At 45.4% G+C, this 10,195-nt stretch overlaps 1 long non-coding RNA gene across 1 annotated transcript; it reads left to right on the forward strand.

The window, feature by feature from the left end:
• The first annotated feature begins 2,792 nt into the window (after window positions 1–2,792).
• Window positions 2,793–4,703, forward strand: LOC131583688 (uncharacterized). Its single transcript, XR_009278575.1, has 3 exons — window positions 2,793–2,950; window positions 3,554–3,626; window positions 4,520–4,703. It is a non-coding gene; the product is annotated as an uncharacterized LOC131583688 (long non-coding RNA).
• Window positions 4,704–10,195: the final 5,492 nt, after the last annotated feature.

The following is a 10,195-nucleotide window of genomic DNA, read 5'->3' on the forward strand; positions in this document are numbered from 1 at the left end:
CCAAATGCTGCTGGTGCTCAGCCCTTCCTTCCCAGAAAGGTGTTCTGGCTCTTGCAAACAACTTGAAAGATTTAATTTGATCATTTACATGCTGATTGGTACTTACAATTCAGAATAGATAGGCAAGAACATGGCATGTTCCTGTAGAACATTTGGTATAATTAAACTTCAAAAGAGCAACATCAAACTCCGGCTGATTTTGAGCACGACGTTCCCTACTTTAAGGATATTTGATTGTTAACCCTTGTGCTCCTGCTTTCCCCTTCTCTGCTGCATTTGGTGGGAAATTCAGGAGCTTTGGGAAAGCTGTTTCTCCTGTTCCTTTTGGTGCTCGTGGCTGAGCTTTGGGGGAACAGAATAGTTTTTGGGGAATTGCAAAAGCAGTAGGATTCACTCTGTGTCTGTACTGACTCCTGGATGATGAAAAATACCCTTTGAGGGCTGGAAATGCCCCGTGGATTATGGAAAATGTCATCTTGATGCTGAATACTCACTGCTGTGTCATTGTGGCCACTTGTTGGTGCTGCTCACACCCCGTCACTGCAGCCACCTTGGCTTTGTGCCAGGTGAAGGGAAGCAGATATAAATCCCAGAATAGTTTGGGATGAAAAAAAGATCATCCAGCTCCAACCCCCTGCCACGGCCAGAGACACCTTCCACTAGATCAGGCCATCCTGTCCAGCCTGGGAGATGATAGTAGATACTGGGAGCTGATCCCAGTGACACCTGTAAGGGTGGCTCTAACCCAAGAAGCATCCCTCAGTGCCCAAAAGGATAAGCCAGGCCTGTTTTGTGTCACCAGCAGCTTTTCTGCTTATTTTTAAGAGTAGCCACCTCATTTACTCTGAATAGAAATAAAATGATGCCCCAAAGTGATGGGATAATGCTCTAACAGAGCCCTGAAATATTAACACCATATTAATTTTATATATATAATATTATATAATATTAAGGAGGGTGGATGAATGCTGTTACTTCATGCTGTAGGAGGACAGATTGCAGAATTTGTCAGCTGAAAGAAGGAACGCTGTGCTAAAAAGTAGATTTTAGCCTATTATAAGCAGCTCAATACTTAGCAGTTTTTGGGGAAAAAAGCATCTACTCATGTTTCTTCCATGCCAAATTGAAAAGAAAATTGTATTTTCCTGATTAAAAAAATGCTATTAAATGAAAAATGTCGTTAGTGTTAGAGATTTCTCCAGTTGTCAGATATTCCATCTTTTGTGGTCCCACAGGGAAGGGTTTGGCCTTCCGGGTTTTGAGTCAGCAAGAAAAACTTGGATGCTGCTGCTCCCCACGTTTTTCTGTTCCACATCTCACCACGAGATGGGAGCATTACAACTGTGTTTGCAAACCCTGCTGGAAATGCAGGGATGGGAAACAAACTTCCAGCAAAGGGCCACAGAAACCCCTGTGGTGCTGGTGAAACTCCTGCAATTCCACTGCCAGTCTTGGAAAAAGCTTTGGTGAAACCTTGAGCGTTAGGAGCTGAGGGGAAAATTAAAAAAACCCCTTTGTTTCAGTAGAAACCCTGTTTTTTTCTGTTTGGTGAGTGGCTGTTTTTCTTCTTTAGTGAAGCTGCTGAGAGTTTCCCTGTTAAATGTGACGCTGTTGTAGCTCAGTTAAACTCATATTTTATTGGGGACTGGTTGGTCTTTTCCCCCAAACAAAATCAGGGATGTGTGGGAGAACATCCTCCTGTGTTCATCAGGCTGGGGAGGAGCCAAGTTCATCTTGGCTGCTGGACAATCCTTCTCCTTCCACGGGAGAAAGCAGTGTCCTCACCAGGATGGAGATGGACACAGGCCAGGGCTGCTGGGGTTGGAGCAGGATGATCTTTGAAGCCCCTTCCACCCCAGACCGTTCTGTGACTCTGAGTCACCTCTCCTGGGTGGCTTTAGGTGCCTTGGGGCTCTCCTGCACTTTGGGTGCTTTTACAGCATGGAGAGAGGGCTCTTGGAGCCTCCTCCAAGGAGAGTTTGGAGAGCAAATGGGGAAGAAGCAGAGAGAAGCAGCAAGAAAAGAACAATCTTGCTCCTTCCGGAGCAGGTTAAATGATTTACCCGGCAGAAGGACCTTGGCAGGAGAACGAGGTGACTTCAGCTCTGAACCACAGCCCAGAGGATTAACTCCAAGACTATCTATTTCCAGCAGAAAGTTCGCCTTCCTCCGCCTAAGGACAAAATTCCTGCCGAAGGCTGCTGCTTCCTGGAGCTGTGCATCACTGCTGGCTCCGAGCACCGGCCGCATTTGGGGCTTGCCTTATTTTAGGCAGGGATCCAGCCCAGCCTGAACTGGCAGGGCAGATTCTGAAACCCAGGACAGCTTTTATTTACCACGGAGCACCCAGAAAATCCTTGCACCTGTAGCCAGGCAACTTGGTCCTCTTTTCTCCTGCCAAAACACGAGTGCACTCCCCCAGAAGGAGCTGATTTGGAGCTGCCTGTGAGCCATGTGCGTAAATGACACAGTGCCTTTGGTAATTATGTCGGAGCCCTTTCATGGAGCATGCTCTGAGAATCATTAAATGCCCCTGGGAATGGCTTTCCAGGGAGCCAGGCGCTGCTGCTGGAGCCGGGAAGGCATTGTTATTAAAATGGTCAATAAAAGTGAGAACAAGGGATGGAGGGCAGCGGTCCTCGTTAGGGGAGGGAGGAGAACGAACCGAAACAAAATAGAAAACCAGGCTGGGAGGTGTCCAGAGTTATTTTGGCAGTCTGGGTTTCTGGACCGAGGTGCCAAATCACAGCTGCGTGAGAGACTTATTCCCAGTTTACAGAGGCACCGAACAATCCAGGCGGCATTGTGCTACCTGATTTTTATTTTTTTCGTTGCTATTTTTTTGTCCTGGAGGGTGGAGATTAGCACTGGAGTGAAAGGACAGGGAGCTCGTTAGTGCCAGCTCGTTACCTGCCTCCTTGGCCTGCAGCCAGCGTGGGGAACAGCCAAGGTGAGAAACATCCATATCCTGGGGACAGCTTTGCCTTCTGCGCTCCCTGCCCCATCCTCCCAGCTCCAGGGCTGCTCCTTCCCATCCGCTGTGCTGAACCATTCCTGGGAAGCTCAGACCTGTCCCAGAGCTCAGAACATAATTGTTGTATTGTGCAATTTTAATTATTTAAGCTTCTGACACTGGCTCAGTTTTATTTCTAAATTCTTGACATCCATAAAGAGCTTCCAGTGTTGTTTGGAGAAGCTGTGCATGCCCCATCCAGGGAAGGGTTTTAGGCTGGTTTGGATGGAGCACCTTGGTCCTTTGAGAGATGTCCCCACCCACAGCAGAGGGATTGGAACGAGATGATCTTTAAGGTCCCTTCCAATCCAGGCCATTCCATGATTCTGTGTTGACACTATGCAAATCAATGTCTGCAAATAGATTTCTTCAGTCTGTTTTTAGCAATCCTTCTTTTTTCTTTTCTTTTTTTGTTTATTTTTATGTGGCAAAAGTTAAACGAATGGGAGTGGAGTCCTTAGGGATTGCAGAGGGTTGGTTTATGAGGCAGGGGTGTCGTGAACAGATTTCACAAGGCACTGAAGTCCTTCTCTCCCTCAGTCCCAGAAGGAGGACTCGTGCTCGGCGCAGGGCGAGGCCACACCCCAGCCCAAGCTCTGCCGCTCCTTCACCGGTAAGTTGTGGAGCTGGGGGTTATTCCCTGCCCTTCCCTGCTCACCCTCATCCCCGTGGAATGGCCCAGCAGGTGACAGGGAAGATGTGGAACATCTTTAGATGAGCCTCATGGTTGAGCAAGGAGCGCCCAAAGCCTTCCCAGCCCCGGTGCCCCCTCTCAGCCCAGCCTGAGGTTGGTGTGAATGGTTTGGGCCCTTTCAAAGCCATCTAATCCAACCCCTCTACCACAAACAGGGACTTCTCCAACTAGCTCAGGTGGCCTCATCCAACCTGGGATGTAGCTGTTTTAATCCACAGTTTACCAGGAGTACTTCAGTTATGTTCTTCCTGAAGAAAACCATGACTGTAAGCAGAGAAAAATGATAAAAACCATTGTTTCCAGGTAAGGTATTTTTCCACCTCAAGGAAAACACAAGCAGCTTGGCCCCTGACATACAGTGGTGGCAAAGCAGAAGGAGATTGTAACCCTTCTGTTGTGGTTGCATGTTCATCCCTGCCAAAAAATCCCATAATGTGACAGCATGACATTCCAGGTCATGAATGAACTCCAGCAGGACACCTGCATTTTCCAGAGATGGTTTAAGGTAGTCACCAATGTGAATTTTTGCTCTGCAAAGTTGCAGGTGGGGACTGACAAAAGAATGATGATATTGATCCAAATACTTCATGTATTTCAAAGTGTAAACCTGGGTTTAAATTACCTTTTCTTGTTTTTTTTCTTCCATGGAAACGCTGATCTTTGTCTCCTGTTTTATAATTGGGAAGCGATCCGTGGAGTGGAACAGCTCATCCCCAGAGAGCACGCGGCCACCTGGGTGTTCCTTAATTCCTGCTGCAGCACAAGGAAGGGTGTTTCTCATGGTGTTCCTCATGGTGTTTCTCTTCCCACAGTGGGGAACACGGAGAAGGCTTGGGAGGTGAAGGAGAGCCGATCCAAGTCCGTGTGTGCCATCCCACCCCCGCAGCCCGGCGGCGCAACCTGGGCCGGGAGGAAAGACGCGAAGAGCGAGCTGAGTCTGGAGATGTACAAACACAAGGGATGCTCTGGCTCCCCATGAGGGTCTGACCCCTTCAGGGAGGGCTGCTCCACATGTACATAATGTAAATTAAGATGCATGTTGGAAAGGACAGCGTGGGCAGGGCGGAATATCCGGAGTGGTTGCGTGGAAAGTCGCTCTTATTGCCCAGTGCTGGGTTTTTGGTGGGAACCGAGGGAAAAGATGCTCAGCAGAGCATCAGCAATGCCAGGGAATGGCTGAGGAGATATTTATAGGGAATTTCTAGGAAAAATTAGCCTGTTTAGTTTGGGAAAATTGCTGAAATTGCCTACATCTGCAAGGAAGGATGTTTTAATAAGGTGAGATATGGGATCTTCTCATTAGTTTTCAGGGATAGGCTAAACAGCAGGGAGCATTTGGATTATAATTGGGAAAAACTTGATAATCTCAAAGAAGCTTTTATTAGGGGATGGGGAAAAGAGCAGAAACAGCAACAAGTTTCTTCTGCTCCTCAGGAACTGATGGATCCTGGCTATGAACATTAATCTCACGAAGCCCAAAGTTAAATGACAAAGTTAAGTAAGGGGTTGTGTCTCACCTGAGGGATTGTCCCACAGTTCTGCTAATGAAAAACTATTGCAGCTGAATTGAAAAGGGAGAAAAATGTTCTTACTGGTTTTTAAAAATTTATGTAAGAAATGGTTCACCTCAAAGTTAAAATGAGGAAGCTCTAAACCCAGTGGTGATACCAGGAGATGGTGGTGACAGCCTCTAAATAGATGGGAAAGGTTTCTGATGTGGTTGATTGGCTGCATTAATCCTATAAAGATATTTTGGGATGATCTGTGCTGCCATAGCTGGGAGCTGTGGGTTTAGAAGGATTTGAAAGTACCAAGAAGGTGACCCAAACCATGGCTGCTTCTCCCAGGAAAGGAGTGAGCCCTTTGCACAGCAGATGCAGGCAAACTCCAGGGATAGGACCTGAGGAAGACAGCCCCAGCTTTGGGTAATTTTCTTTGAAACTCCAGGTAAGTTCAAGCCTTTGAATTCGTGTCCTTACTGAACCTGACAGGACAAGTTTTAGTTTTGCTGTGACATTTTTCTTTCTCTTCTCCTTCCTCTGATCTAAGAGTGTTTAATCTGAATGAGTGGCTCTTTTTGAAACAGCATTAAAAGAAGCTGTAGGAATTCACAGACTCCCCTCCATGATATTTTTGGGCTCGCAGAACCCGTCTCCTATGTGCAGAAATGCTCCCTTAGGAGACCCCTACCCAGTACATTGGGGCTTGCATTTTATATTAAAGGCTCAAATTTGCATGAATTTGCTTTGCAATGATCCAAGGTCTCATTTTCTTCTGAAAAAAACCCTTTATGGTGTCCTGGCATATGCTGAGGCGGTTCCTGTCGACTTGAAGGTCACTCCATCACTGGAAATTCACTTCATTGCGAAGGAAAATTGGGGCTTTTAACAATAGATGTGTGTTTTATGTGTGTATATACATATATGTACATATGTATTGATTTTAATATAGGCTCATTGTCATCTTCAGTTAATTTATTACAATTTTGGTTTGTTTCCTAGTTTAATCCATGTGCATGGGAGCCATGTGGGTTTGGTTGTACTTGGTTTAGAAAACAGCCCATCTTTGAGTATGTTGTAATATATTTAGATACAATCTAAGACATTTAGGAATATGTTGAAGTGTTCTACGTTTCAATTTCAATTAAACTCGCTGTGTTATGGGATCATCTCTGAGTTATTCTCTCCTCACCACTTCAGCGTGCTGCTGGTGATATCATCAGGAGCTGGGGACACTCAGGGGTGCCTCTGGGTGTCATTCCAGGCAGATCCTCTTGGAACAGCAGCTCCTTCCACCCTTGGCCAGTGATCCCAAATCACCACTGAGGAAAGCGGTTGTAACAGGGAAATAAAATTGGTGTTCTTGTTATTGGTGAAAGCCATTGCATACAAGGGAGAGAAAAAAACACTGGTCCTCAGCTCTCTGGGGTTGGAATGTCCCTGTTCACCTGCAGTTTTATGTCCTCAGTGTTTTAAATTTCTCCTTAAATTCTGTGTAGTAAATTGTCATAAGAAGATTTACTAAGGTGAGTAGTTTTTATTCTATAGTGGGAGAACAAAAAGGAAATTAAATAATTTTGCTTGTCAAGGGGTATTTAATCAAGGATAGAAACTGTGATTGGCTAATTCTTGCTTGGGTTTTGTTTGGGGTTTTTTGGCTCTTTTATTTTGGTTTTATGCTTTTGCATCTGCGCTGTGCTATTTGGTCTGAACTACCTGGGTGTCTGTACCATCTTTGTCTTGCATCCATCCTTGTCATCTTTGTCCAGCCTCCATCATTTTTCTGGGCATCAGGCACTTAAATAAGGAGCTTTTTTTCAACTGAGATTCCCATCAGTTCTCTGCAATATCATTATGGGTTATCAAGGACCTTATTAAATGCTGGCTGTTTTGGTGGGGGTAGATTTCTATGTAATACTGTTGTAGGCGACAGAAGTGGTTCGAAGGATGCCAGAAAATGGAATGGAAATTTTATCTGATGTGGGAAAAAAAGGTAAAAAAAAAATTTCCTTGCATTTTTTTTTTTAGAAATGTACATTTTCATCTCAATTCAGCACAAGGGACGTTTCCATGGCAGGATCTTGCAGCTTCTGGCAGTTCCAGAGGTTGCTGGCTCCAGGTGTGCAGAGGCTGCTCCAGCCCAGCCCCACACATTCCCATGCTCAGGCATGGGATCCTTCATGGATCCCAGCCCATCATTCCCTTCCAGCCCCACTTCGAGTGCTGGGTCCATCAAAACCTCTCTGCTGCATGAACAATTTGCTTGATCTGCAGAGAAGACAGTATGTATTCCCAGCAGGACATTTTTTCCCAATGAGTCACTCTGCCCTAAATTTAACCTTCTGGATACTGTGGATTTTTTCTTAAAATTTCTTTACAAAATATAATAGCCCATCTAAAGCTTTTATGAAGTATTTTCCAGTCACTTAGCAGCCAAGCCCTCTGACTAGTTTGTATTTCAGCCCAGAGTACCTTTGATAATCTTTGCCAGTATCCAGTGTTGGTGGTCTTAAAATTCTACAACCAAGTGGAAAACTGTTAAGTGCTCAGGCTTCAGAGCATGCCTAATTAATTCTTTCCAGGGTTTTAGTCCTTTAAAAAGTGTTAAAAACACGGATTCAGTGTATCATTGAATATTGCATGGTTCTGTGGAAATAAATTGCTTCAGTTTGATTCCTTTAGGAGTTCAGAGAGTTTTTGCTCTGTGCTTCCCCTGGAAGTTTACAGGAGTCTGTGGAAAGTTCAGGTTAAAATGGGCAAAAGTTGTTAATAAGGGGGAGTAGCTTGAGAGCAAAGAGAGAACCCAAAAACCACATCAGAAAACTCTTTGCAAAGACATCAATCAGCTGCATTTGAAAATCAGGCAAAATCTCCCCTGCACTCAGAACTCCAAAAACATTTTCTCATGTGAACTTAAGTATTTTTATTTTGAGCAGAAAACCACGCTTGTGTTTATTTTATTTCATGACTGCTTAAGGAGATTATAATGACTTAATCCTGGAAAGGGCTGGCAGCGCCTGAGAAGCAGGTGAGGCAAATTTGAGCTCTTTTCTCTCCTGACATCAAGTCCTGGAGGGGATTCAGCCTCAGAAGAACCATGAAGGATCTTTCAACAACCAGGCTTATGTGCTCCTTCCAAGAGACGTGGAGACGGGGGAGATGAAAAGGGAGCATGTGATGGAGATGAACTGGAGATTATCATTTTAATTCAGAATTAAAGGGGCAAATGTCAACATGGGTATCTATTGCCCTCCCTTCCAGCACAGCTCAGACTGGGGGGTTGCTCTTTGTGAAACCATTGGGGATGCTGGTGGATTTTCCAAGGTAAAGTTGGCAGTGTTTGGGGGCTCTTGTTGTGGTCTGGTTGGCTTTGCTGTCCTCAGTGTCTGTTCTGAGGTTTGGGGGAAAAAAGAGTAAAAGAAGAGCCTCGAGACAGATTCACTCACCTACCTGAGGAAACACCACGAGGGACATCTTTTGGAGCAGGGCAGATCATAGAACCATGGATCATTTAAAAGGGCTTTGGAAAAGCCCTTTAAAACCATGGAGCCCAACCATTCCTCCAGCACTGCCAAGGCCACCACTGGCCCGTGTTCCCAAGTGCCACATTCACAGGGCTTTTAAATCCCTCCTGGGATGGAGACTCCACCCCTGCCCTGAACAGTCTATTCCAAGATTTCAGCACCCAGGATCATCAGGCCAAGCTCCAATGAAGAAAGGTCTGCAGATCTCCAAAGAGACTCAGTAATCTCCAAAGGCTGCCCTGGAAACTCATCTCTTTATCAAATTCCAAGAAATCCTCTGCTTTCCACATGAGAGAGCGAAAATATGTTGATCTATCTACATAAAATGTAAATTTTTCTGTGAGCATGGATCAAACTACAGGAAATAACAACACAGACTGTGCTGATGGAGTCTTTGATCAATTCAAAGGTAAAACACCCAATTCTGTGAAAAATCTGAGCTGACTTGTCCCAGCTCCTTGCTAGAATATGTATGTTTTGGAGAGTCACAATTTTGGTTCAAAAGCTTAAGGGAAAACAAACAAAAAAAACTCCTCGGGGTCAATTAGGAATTAATAAAATGCTCAGGATAGAAGTTTCCTTTCCATCCTCTGAAGTCCTGGAGCTGGCCAGGGTGGCACTATCATTTGACCTCTGTGGATAAGAGGATGCTGAAGGCAGCTCCCTGCTGGTGTCAGGAGAGGCAAGGGAAGAAAGGAAGGGCTGTTTTCCTTGGGAATTAAATGCTATTTGTGTCTGCCTTTGCATGGAATGTGGTGCTGGATGGTTGATTCACCCCCCCCAGCTTTGGTGTGGATGCAGAGACCCCAACAGGGGCTCCAAAAGACAAATACCATCATCATCACTTCCTACAGGCTATGGGAGAGAACACATGGTCTCACTGGCCAGGGATTTTTTGGATCCTGAAGGTGATGAGAACATGCTTGGGGCTGTGACAAGGAATCATAGAATCACACTGGAATCACAGGATGGTTTGGAAGGGACCTTAAAGATGATCCAGTTCCAAACCCTCCTGTGGGCAAGGACACCTTCCACTGGACCAGGCTGTTCCAACCCCTGTCCAACCTGTCTTTGAAAAGAAACACCTGTCAGGAGTGGGATTTCATGGAGAGACATCCCAACCTTGGGAGCTCAATTCCTGTTCCACAGCCTCAGAATTTGGAGGATATTTGACTGGGCAGAAGGCATCCTGTGAAGAGCCAAGGCTGGGCACCAGCAATGTTCTGCCTCAGCCACGCAGGGTTTTTCTGCCAGTGGGACCCAGAATTCCTGAGGACACTTCCAAATGGCAAACAGCACTAACTCGGGATGTGCAGTAGCACAAAAACAGCAGTGCCAAATACAGCTGGCTCAAAACACACCCAGAGATGTGGAAGTGTGCATTAATCCCTTTTTAAAAACAAAAATACACAAGTGCCCACTTTGCATTTTAATTTTATGTAATTGCAGTGTGAGCTACAAAAAA

Source organism: Poecile atricapillus, chromosome 12, assembly GCF_030490865.1.
Source record: "Poecile atricapillus isolate bPoeAtr1 chromosome 12, bPoeAtr1.hap1, whole genome shotgun sequence".
NCBI lineage: Eukaryota > Metazoa > Chordata > Aves > Passeriformes > Paridae > Poecile > Poecile atricapillus.